This window comes from Ceratotherium simum, chromosome 2 (genome assembly GCF_057802395.1).
Source record: "Ceratotherium simum simum isolate JZ-2026a chromosome 2, ASM5780239v1, whole genome shotgun sequence".
NCBI classification, from domain to species: Eukaryota; Metazoa; Chordata; class Mammalia; order Perissodactyla; family Rhinocerotidae; genus Ceratotherium; species Ceratotherium simum.
In genome coordinates this window covers 51,183,077-51,195,095 of record NC_141901.1, presented here as the reverse complement: position 1 = coordinate 51,195,095, position 12,019 = coordinate 51,183,077, and positions in this window count along the sequence as shown.

Here is a 12,019-nt window from a genome sequence, read left to right as displayed (position 1 = left end):
ACACAACTCTGTTCTCATTTTTAAAAAGAGCCACAGCTCCCAGGCTGAGGAGCTGCAAGGGAGTGATAAACCTGCCATGCAACGATGTTATTACTTTAATGGATACAGTACTGGTTGAGCACTTTATTTCCACCAGGGCTTTTTACATTGTATCTTCTTCCCTTTACACAACATTCAGTTTTCCTCAGACACCCCCCCTCTTATTAAGAAACGTCCCCATTTCTAATCCCACTCGGGAGAGCGGGAAGAAAGCATTACTTGAGATAATAGGTCTGTCTCTAGAATGAGGTGTGTGAGACAATCACACTTGTGAACACTCCCCACCACCCCCCAAACCTCAAACACCCTTTTTTGTACAGATTAGAAGCCGGAAAAGAATAGTGGGGGACACAGTGGTAGGGACTGAGGAAGACGCTCCTGGGTTGAAGCTGATTTGTGCAAATGAGCTTCAGGATTTTTTAGCATTTTTTAGGACCTCCCTTCTTCCTTTCCAACAGCTGCCTCCCCTCCGTCCTCCTGCTCCCACCTTTAGTGTCCAGTCAGCAGCCACCTCAGACACCCCTCGCCCTCTGCTTTGGCCATCCTCGCCCTTGGCCGTCTGGGCGTCTGTTCCTCGTTCCTGCATCCAAATGTTTTCTCCAGCTTGGATGTCAGTCTGTCTCTGTGCTGCATGAGGTCCCAGCTGGAGCAGCATTATCCTTATGTGAGGCTATAGTCAGGTCCGAGCTTGTCCCGCTGGCAAGCGGGAGGCGGGTGGCAGGAAGGCCTGTGTAGCCTCCTGGGAAAGAGGGGAGAGTCGGTCACACACAGTCTTCAACCTGTGCACTGACTCTGCAGCGGGGAGGAGGGGCAGTGTGATGAGCTACACAGTGTTTGTCACTCAGACTTGTCTCCGTCCTAACGGACTGACTGTGCGAGGGCTGCACACGTGTGAAAAGTGAAAGCCAGGCTTTCACCAGGACAGGGTGGCAGAGCACAGAGGACATTGGCATGCAGCGGCAGGAGTGTGACTCTGGGCATCCTCAGGAGACCATGCCAGCTGTGGCATCCACAGTAACTGCCACCTCGACTGCCAGCCCTGCAACTTCAGCAGCAGGCACCTCCTTGTCCCTGGAAGGTCTAACCAGCCTCTCCATGGGAGCAGTGGCCCTCCAGCTAGTGTGGCGGGGGCTTCCCTCTGGCCAGCCAGTTGGGGCAGCAAGGACTCCTCGCTTGCCAGATACCCCTGAAGCCTCCGGGAGAAAATCAGGGAAGACCTACAAGAATGGGTCATGGTCAAGCCAGAGAAATTCCTATGACTCTAGTTTTTTGCCCAGGCTGATGTGGCTGAGGGCACGTGGCTTATCCACAACGTAATCATGAGAACGAATATTTATGAGTGAGTGCTCATTCTGGGCCAGGAATTTTTCTAAATACTATGCTTATACCAAGGCACTTAGACTTACAATTGCCTATAAAATAGATACATTCTTCTCTCCATTTGACAGGTGAGATAAGAATATGCTCAAGGTCATATAGCTGGAAAGTGGCAAAGTCAGGGTCTCAACCCAGACAGAAGCCAGAGCCCACACTCCAGCCCCTCAGAGTGGGATCCACACATTCATTGCACGACACCAATCTCCAGTCTTCAGCACATCATCTTCATTGTTTTCAAAGTGCTTAGGAATTTTTTGAACACCAATATCACCATATAAATATCATTAAATCATGTTTAAATGAGAAAAAAAGAAGTCACTGCCAAACTCACCACCCCAGTGCAACCGATTTTACATATGTGTGTTTCTTCTGTCCATGCACTCACATATTTCACGTACTGAACAGATAATTCTGTATTCTGGGTGTACTTTGGTGTAACATTATATTATATGGATACCTTCATAGGGTTAATTTTCTTATGCATTTTAATTGCTGTATAGCATTCCTTCAAGTTGCTTTACCATGATTGACAACCAGTGTGCTATTTTGGACATTTAGGTTGTTTCCAGTTTGTCACCACTTCAAAAAGAAAAAACAAAACAACTTTGCTTCCATTTTTTTCCTTTTATTGAATGCTTCAGCCGTGACCAGACAGAAGAGAGCCACTTAACCTGTTCAATGGAGCCATTTTGATAACCTTTGGCCTACACTCCACGTTTACTCAAAGGTCAGAAGTGCATGAGCTGGAAGGATTTTCATTAGGTCCAAGATTTCATTCTTTACTGAAGGACTTGGTAGGAATGAAAGAGTGAATGGAATTACACTGAAAACGCTGCTGCCAAAGTGCTGGAAATCGTGTATGTAACAGTCTCAAGCCAAGCAGGCTGACTTGCAGAAGTGACATTTCTAACTTGGTAACAGATGGCCCACTGGTCAGAGCTCAAAAGGCCAGGGCTCCTTAAACCAACAGGACGCAGGCATATGATTCAGACGCTCTCCACAAGCCGGGGAGCTGCCACGGGCCACTTGCCAACGGCCGGGATGACATGTGTGACTATGCAAAGAGCCGTGAGTTATTTCTCCTCCCGTAACCTCTGCTATTTCACTTTCCTAGCCCCAGATAGAGACTCTTAGAACTCTGAATCACCACTGACTACATTCCCAACTGGGCTCAGCCCCTCTGGACTAATGGGAAAACCTCAGAATCTGGTATGTGCTTAGCCCAGACGGGATTCTGTTTCAACTCTGGTAAAAATGATCCATCTCCACAAATCTTAAAAGCTCAATCCTGGGCGCTAAGTCAGCCTAGAGAGGAAACGGCATCCCCACAGCGAGGCAAACTAGAACGAGGTAGGACTCTCAGGCGCTGGCTCTGCACATGCGCCAGATGGAAACTGATGCCTCCTTAAGCTTTGTGCCCTGGGCACCTCACCTGCCTCACCCTAGTCCTGACCCTGCCCTAAAGTCACAGCAAGGCTCTGGCTTGGTCATTGCCACCCTTCTCAAGCTCACCTCCCCATCAGACTCTGAATAACTGGTTAAACCTGGGTTCTCAACATTGGCAAGTAAAAAAATAATAATAAATAGGCCACATCCACTAAAAGGTAGCAGTAATGGAAGGGTTGACAGCCTTTCCGGGACCAGTTTGAAAGCGTGGGCCCATGTACTCCAACCAACGCCAGCCCAGGGTTATTGATCAACAACCCAAACCATGACTCCGGTACAGACCAGCACTTGTGTTTTGAAGCCTGCTGAGAGAATTAACATTCAACAGCTGTGCGTATTCGCACTGCTGAGTGCATATTACACAGTATTATCAGACATTCGCCTACGCAGAGCAGCAGTATTGGCCCACCGGGTGATTCACAAGCTTCTAACACAAGCCGCCGGAGAAAGGGACCTATCAAGATTTTGGTGATGAGAGAAATTGTAGCACACGGTAACAAAGGAAGATAGACCAGATATCTTTTCAGGCTAGATCTAGAAAAGCTTTGACAGAATGAGACATGGTTTTCCTTTATTTGAAGTGTTGCAGATCTACAGATCTCGGTGCAATTTGTTCAGTGTACGGAACAACGCAATGAGTATTCCAACCCTGAACAGCTGGGAAAGGAGAGAGACGTGAAGGGCAAGGAGGGAACCAGGTGAGTTCACGCTTGAATAATAGATTCTCGATAACAAAACCATGGGGAGGGTTGGGCCGGCCCAGGTTTCGAGATAACAAGCCCCTCTTCCTTGAGTCTCCACCAGCTTAGATTTCTTCATGTACCACCTCGACGGTGCCTCTCCCAGGAGCAAGACCTTTCAAAGCTTTTTCATTGTCTGAGCCAGTGACCTCCAACATGGGTTGTGTGTGTACTGATCTATTGGGGTACAGAAGAAAATATTGGAATTATCTTCAATAGTTACAGATGGTCCCCGACACACAACAGTTTGACTTACGATTTTTCTACTTTATGATGGTGCAGAAGCAATACACATGCAGTAGAAATTGTACTTCGAATTTTGAGTTTTGATCTTGTCCCAGGCTAGCGATATGCAGTACGATGCTCTCTCCTGTTGCTGGGCAGCAGCAGCGAGTCCTCAGCTCCCAGTCAGCTATGCGGCGATGAGGATGAACAACCGATCCACTTACGACCATTCTGTACCCAGGCAATCATTGTTTTTCACTTTCAGTACAGTATTCAATAAATTACATGAGATATTCAACAATTTATTATAAAATAGGCTTTGTGTTAGATGACTTTGCCCAACTGTAGGCTAATGTAAGTATTCTGAGCACACTTAACGTAGATTAGGTGTATTAAATGCATTTTCGACAACAATATTTTCAACTTACAATGGGTTTATCGGGACATAACCCCATCGGAAGTCGAGGAAGATCTGTAATTGTCCTCTGCCTTAATTCCACTCTTGAAAAAGTTCATAACGTACATCATGTATTAGTACAGCAGTGATGAGTATTTATTTCAACGAGGCTCAAAAATGTCATACTAATGGGTTGCATGATCAGAAATGTTTCGAAGTGACTGGTCTGATTAAGAAGACAAATCCCCTTAGCCTGATGTTCAAGGTCCTCTGCAATTTACCTATTTGGACGTCCTGTCCCTCTACTTCACTTCTCAGATCACCCACTGCAATAAAATGCATCCGGTCATCCAGAGATTCCTGGTTTTTTGTTTTTGTTTTAATGCTTTCTTGTTTCTGTGTCTTGGCTGGTAGAACACCAGCAAACGAGGTCATGTTTATCTGGATACATTGAGCCTCCAACCACTTTGCTAGCAGAAATTCCACTCCTTTCCAGGATACCTCTTCCCAAATAAGCTCTTCAAGAGTAACTACTGTGTCTGTAATTCTCAGTGAAACACAGCCCGGATACAGTGAAAACACATTACTAGCTGCGTGCCTAGCCACACCAGCCTTGGTGATAAGACCTTGACATTGAAAGGTAAAAATGACTCCAGGAGGTACAATATGAGGATCCAGGAAACGCTCCCTCCCTCTGTAATTCACTCAGTCAGGGGTCTCCCAAAGGAAAACTACAGAGGCCAAGAGTGCTGCCTGTGTCTCTGCAGCATGTGCACTGCACGATGGTGCCCAGCCAGGCAGTGGATCAAGGCTTCAATCTACTATCTTTCCCCAAGGTACTCCCTAGCAGATTGCATTTTCCAAACATGGCTGCCACAGTATCTCCCCTTCATCATGCTCTTCTGACAATGTGACATTGACACTCCTCCTATCCAGTGGTAAGATCGAAGACCCCTCCCTTTCAACTTGGATAGATCTTTGTGACTGCTTCAATCAACAGAGTATGGCAGAAATGATGATGTGTGACTTCTGAGGCTAGGTCATAAAGATGCCATGCACTTCTACAAAGATCTCCCCAGATACTTCTTCATTATTGGTGGCACCTACCAGACAAAACTGTGCGACTGTGGGCAAGGCCTAAGTTCTTGGAACCTCAAGTTCCTCATCCATGGAATGGGGATAATGTCAATGCCCATGTTACTTCATGAGGATTAAATTAGGTAATGCGTGCAAGTGCTTAGGGTAATGCTTGGCATATAGTAAGCACTCACGGTTAGCAATTATTATTATCACCAGCTGGCATTTGGTAGTTGGCCAATTAACATTTGCCTATTGATTAATCAACTTGTGCTGTACCCAGACTGAAATAGAGATGAAGATCCGGTTTGTATCCAAAGGCCTGGAAGGCTCTTTGTGTCCCAGCTCTGTTAATGTCTCCAGCCTCAAGCCTTCCTTGCGCCAGCTGCCCCGTGCACACCACCACGTGACGTCCCCCACCGTGCCCCCTGTCCCAGTCTTCTCTGCCTTTTCCCTCCAGATTCATATTGCCTCTTGGCATTTGCTTTTGCAGTTCCCTCTTCCTGAAGGATTCCCTTCAATTTCTTGTTTCCCTTTCAATGAGTTTTTACTGGTACTTCAGTTCTCAGCCTCAAGGACACCCCTTTGGAAGCCTTTCCCGACCTCAAGATTAGATCAAGTCCCCCTCTCTGCTGACCCTATCATGGCAGTAGCTCACCGAATGGCAATTGCCTGCTAATTTCTGTCTCCCCCATCACCTGGAAGCTCGTAGAAGGCAGGATTTACATACTGTTCACCATTGTATTCCCAGTGGTTAAGAGTGTCTAACCAAAAATAGTTACTTCATAAACACTTGTTGAACAAATGGTTGCAAGTGAATAGTAACCCTAAAACATTAAAGAAAGGCTACATAATGCTCAGCACCATCACTTTAAGAAAACGGAGAACTGTGTAATACATTTTGAAAAGATTTCCATCAAAACAGATTTAAATAAAATCTTGGCACTTGCTGGAATAAGCTTCAGTTATCTGGAAAAATAATTTGCTTGCAATGCTGTAACAGAAGATGGTAAATAAATGAGAACGTTATTGTCTAGTGTTTTCATTGGCGTCTCAAATAGATAAGCTCTCGGGAGGGTGGGGGAGGGGAAGAAGAGATCACGTAACCTCCACAGTGCCAGGGATGGAGCCTCGAATACTTAGTTGTACAATGAATATTTGATGACAGACTTGTAGAAATTTAGAGCTGAAAGGGCCCTTGATGACTGACTGAAGATTGATTGAAAACTGAACCATTTAGGACCCTGAGGAGTGGACCACGAAGCAGCTGTCACTGGCCAAGAGAAGAAGGGAATACCTCTGCAGCTCCAAGGATCTGGCCCCAGGAGTCTGCACTGAATGGCTTTTCAGGAACCCCAGCAGTCCTGCCAAGATTGCACTTTCTGGTTTAAGAGCTAAGGCTTTCCGTATGGAACAAGGAAATATCTGCAATACTTCTTGTCCAACTGTGATGAGCACAGCATTCTGTAGTATTCCTTCTAAGGAAAGCATACCCTGCATAAGCTGAGACAACACCTCAAATTTCCATTGGGATGGGATCCACCAGGGTGAGGCTAACAGTGATTCCTACCATAACTGAGGCCGCTGTAACTTCCCACGGACGGGTTTCTACCACTCAGATCTCCATCTTGGTTTGTGTGGCCAGAACCCGTTGCAGCACTGTATGCCAGAAGCTGCGCTTCTCCGTGTGTTGCCTGTCCGCTATTAAAAACCCAAGACTACGACATAATGGCAACAAACCTCAGAATGCTGAATGAGTCTTCTCCCTGCCTGGGAAAGCCCTCCTCTAGACAGGATCTGACATGCTGGTCTGGGAGATCTTGGGTTAATTTTTTTCTGCCACCACACAGGATAATACGGAGATAAGTGTGTCCACTCACAGACTGTGCCCATTGTTCCTTAGGTTCTTTCCCCCACAAAAGGTATCCTCGCTGACAGTCCTGTCCAGTGAAGTCCAGTACAGGTGACTCAAACACACAATCAGGTTTTAGTACAACATAAAGAAGTGTAGGGGTCCAGACAGCCTGAGTTGCCGTGTGGCACTTCACCAGGAGCACCGTCCACGCACAGCTATTCTGCCAACAGCCTCGAGTTGCTGTCTGACAGCGTTTCCTAGTTCTCTTGGCACAAATGTAAAATCTCTAACATTGGGTTCCTAGGTGCCTCTCTCGTCTTAGTCTACAGCCCCTTCTCCTAGGCTGTGACCTTGGGAGTTGACATTTCTTCTGGTTGATAATAATACTTTACTTTCACTCATAATTAACAAAACACTTTCAAGTACTTTATATCACATGAAACTCAATACTCATGTGAAGAGGTTAGACAGTTATTATTGCTCTGTTTTACGAATGAGGAAACTGAGGCTCAGAGAAGTCACTGACTCTCCAATGGTCACCCAAATAGGAAAAAGCAGAGGGCCTGACTCCTAGTTTATTGATTATTTCCTCGGAACAAATGGGCTATAGAACAGAAATGGAATTACCCTAATAGTGCTATTGCTGGCTCTCCGGTCAGCCTCAATGTCTCTCCCACTTATTTTTAGGACCCTGGGAAGACTCCTGCGTGCTCATGAACAAGCCCTTTCAGCTGCCATGTGACGTCCTCTGTTCTCCTCCTCTCCATCTCTGATCCCCATCGGTCCCCTGAGGCTCTGCTGCTGGTGCCTGCAGAGAAGAACATTGGAACTAGTCCCCTGTGCCAAGTCAAGTCCATCATTCTATAGTGAGAAGAGAAAGGGGAAGAAGCCAGGAAACATTCCAACAGCCCCTACTGTTGTCCTAGGGAAAACAGAGGCGCCAATAGAGAATGGGCGGTCCTAAGACAACTTTGTGGGTCTGACTCTTCAGGATGACTCTTTTTCTAATAGTCTCTTCTTCCACAACATTCCTTGGCCCTTCATGCGAACAGTCTCCTGGCAGCCTGTCGCTTTAATTCTCCAGATATGCCTAGATACATCTGAATTTCAGTCAGAGCTGGATTAAGAAGATCCAGCCAAACAACAACCCAGGGTACCAGAACACCACTATTATACATTGGAACAATTGCCACTTAATTCAGGTTTCTCCCGAAGTCATGTGAATATTGGGTCTCTCTCCCAAAACCACACAGCGTCCTTGAATGGTAAATTTTAGGACACTTAGCCACATTGACCTATCTCTGTGGATTATATATAGAGGTGCCACATACATGTGCTTGATGCAACCATACCTGAAGCTAGAGTCACAATTAGATGAATTCTGAACCTGAATAGGGCAACATAGTGCTACCTACTGAGATCAAGTAATCTAATTCTTTTTATTTAAATTTTAAACACTTTTGTATTCCCATCATGAAGTTGTCTTGTTTAGAAAACTGTAAAAGAAAACTGAAGTGAGAACAAGAACATGAGAAAAGAGGAAAATATTTTGCCAAGTTTTTTGGGCACCCAGACTTTGTTTTAGCCAGTGGGTGTAAATTAACAAGAGAATCTGTTTCTGTATGCAGTTTTTATTAATAGAAGATCAGTTTACTCCTGGAGTTCTAAATAAGTTGAACAAATATTTCAAAAATGTCAGTTTGAAGGGGCACCAGCTCATTAGCCTGCCAGGTGCTCGTAATTTTGGTCTAGCCCTGATCTTAGGGGTCAGTCAGCTCAGCCACCTCCAACCTCACTTGGGCTTTGGTTTGCTCTCTTGTGAAATGAAGGAGTTAAAGTTGAAGCTTAACAAATGTTTGTTAATTGAGTACCTTTATTTTTTTTTTTTTTTTTAAAGATTTATTTATTTATTTTCACCCCAAAGCCCCAGTAGATAGTTGTATGTCATAGTTGCACAGCTTTCTAGTTGCCGTATGTGGGACGTGGCCTCAGCGTAGCCGGAGAAGCGGTGCGTCGGTGTGCGCCCGGGATCCGAACCCGGGCCGCCAGCATCAGAGAGCACGCACTTAACCAGTAAGCCACAGGGCCGGCCCTTGAGTACCTTTAAAATCATATGAATTGGGGCCGGCCTGGTGGTGCAAGCATTTAAGTGCGCACGTTCCGCTTCAGCGGCCTGGGGTTTGCAGGTTCGGATCCCGGGCGCGCACCCGTGCACCGCTTGTCAAGCCATGCTGTGGAAGCATCCCATATAAAGTGGAGGAAGATGGGCACGGATCTTAGCCCAGGGCCAATCTTCCTCAGCAAAAAATGAGGAGGATTGTCATCGGATGTTAGCTCAGAGCTGGTCTTCCTCACAAAAAAAAAAAAAAATCATATGAACCTTTGAAGTTCATCCTTGAAAGAAGAGGACAGTCAGCTGGAACGTAGAAACCTTTATTATGCAAGGGATTTTCCATGCCAGTTTTGCTGTGGTGTTGAGATTTGATCTGAAGAAGTAGCAACTGCTCCACTGCTCTGAAGGGAGGCTTAGCCAGAGGGGCTGGAATCCTCTCTACTGCAGCTCATTTTCCTTTACTTCTTATATAAGCCAAGTTCAGCCACCGTTATGGAGGAAAGTTGTGGGTGAGACTAGAGCCAAATTGAGTGATCAGAGGGGATGCTTCCAGAGGCTACCAATTATGGCCTCCTTTGGGGGTGGTCAGACCCTATAAAAAGTGTGTATGAACACACACATCCAAACACATGCTCACCATTCGCCTGTATTAGTCTCTCACCCAAGGCTTCTCAAATTGGAATGTGCATGCAGATCACCTGGAGATCCTATTAAAATGCAGATTCTGATTAAATAGGTCAGGGGTGGGATCTGAGAGTCCGCATTCCAAGTGATGCGGCTGCTGCTGGTCCTCAGACCACCCTTTGAGTAGCAAGCCCACACAACCACATTCTCCATCTGACAGGTGAACACAGCATTCTTGGTATTAGAGTCTAGGGATGGGGTGAATCAGGGAGATCAGAGTCTAGAAGAGTATATAAATATATAGGCCAGCAATTACGTTATAATGTTATAAGTGTTAATGAAGGTACATATAGAAATGTATAAGCACAGGGGAGAAAGAGACTGAGTGGAGGTAACCAAGAGGAAGGAAGGGAGGTGGGGAGGAAGGAAGGGAGTGGGGGAGGAAGGAAGGGAGGGAGGGAGGGAAGGTGGGAGGGAGGGAGGAAGGGAGGAAGGAAGGGAGGAAGGAAAGGCAGAAATAGATGGATTTCTATGTATGGATTCTCTTGACAGGGTCTAGGAAGGAAATGAGGCAACTTTGACAAGACTGTATTTGGCACCTTGGATGCCAAATATTTTTGGCATCCCTGCGGGTAGCAATATTTTTTTATTCACTTTTGTGTTATGCCTAGTACAGCTCTGGCATATAAGTTCTCCATAAATGCTTGTTGACTGAATGAATTACTGAGTTACTTATGACATTTCATTTAATTTTTTTGTTAAAATATACATGACATAAATTTACCATTTTAACTATTTTTACATGGACAATTCAAAGGCATTAAGTACATTCACCTTGTTGTGCAACCAATAGCAGTATCCATCTCCAGAACTTTCTCATCATCCCAAACTGACATTTGGGTTATCTCCACCTTTTGGCTATTGTGAATAATACTGCTGTGAACGTGGGTGTACAAATAGCTGCACGAGTCCTTGCTTTCAATTCTTTTGGAATACACAGAAGTGGAATTGCTAGGTCATACGGTAATTCTATGTTTAATTTTTTGAGGAACTTCCATACTATTTCATTTGATTTTAAATTTTAAAAATTTAATGAAGTAGTACAGGAGATAAGCAATTTAAGCATCTAGGTTCTCCTTGTTGGGAGAAAGGTAGAGTGACCCTCAAATCTGGTGATTTATAAAATGGGTTAGCCTTGCTGACCCTCCCCTACAAGATGCTGTGAGGGTGAAGCTGGAAGGCGGGCCACGTGTCACATCATTTTACCCAGGCTGGATGGACCACTTGGCAAGGGCTTCACATTTCTTGACCAACAAGTGCAGGCCTTCCGGGAAGTCCGTCTGCCCACCCTGCAGCTGCAGAGAAGAGAGCTGGGCCCAAGTCAGTGCTGCGTGGCTTTCTCCCACGGGAGGGCCCGGGAAAGCAAAGCCAGCAAGGCCCCTCATGCCAAAGGCGGGGTGGTTTCTGCAACTGGTGACACTGGCAGTAACATTTTCCAGGGAGCCGATCTAACTCAGAGACAGCCAAACCTCGGGGAGCGCAGACTGCCCGAAAGCCCAGCGCTCTAAGGGTGTGGCTAAGGCTAATGCCGGGGAGGGGCTGGTCTGGCAGCTGGAGGCCATTAAAATGTGGCAAAGGCTCCCTTCTTTGTTCTCAGGATCAATTTAAAGTGCTACCAGCCCCTTGGGCAGGGAGTTAAATTCCAGGAACCAGCACTCGGGACTATCCAGACAGAATCCTGACTCTCAAACACAGGATGTCATTTTTAAAAAGCTATTTATTGAAATAACAGACTTTAAAAAATCATCCACAATCCCATCCTTCCCCTCCAGCAAATTCACTGTTTTCGTTTTTCCATGTTCTCCTCCATAGCTAATGCAATTTTTATTGCTCTTTTTTACTCAATCAGTCATGCCTAGATTTCTCTTGTCTCCTCCCCACTTCTGAAGGCAGTTCTACCCAAATTATTGCCATTTTCAGGTTTCTGGGATTGGTAGGGAGAAGGGCAAGTCTCCTTCCTTCTCTGTCTCTTGGTTCCCTCTCCCCAACACACACACACACACACACACACACACACACACACACACATTCCCTCCCTCCAGGCGCCCTCCTTTCTGTTGGTGACG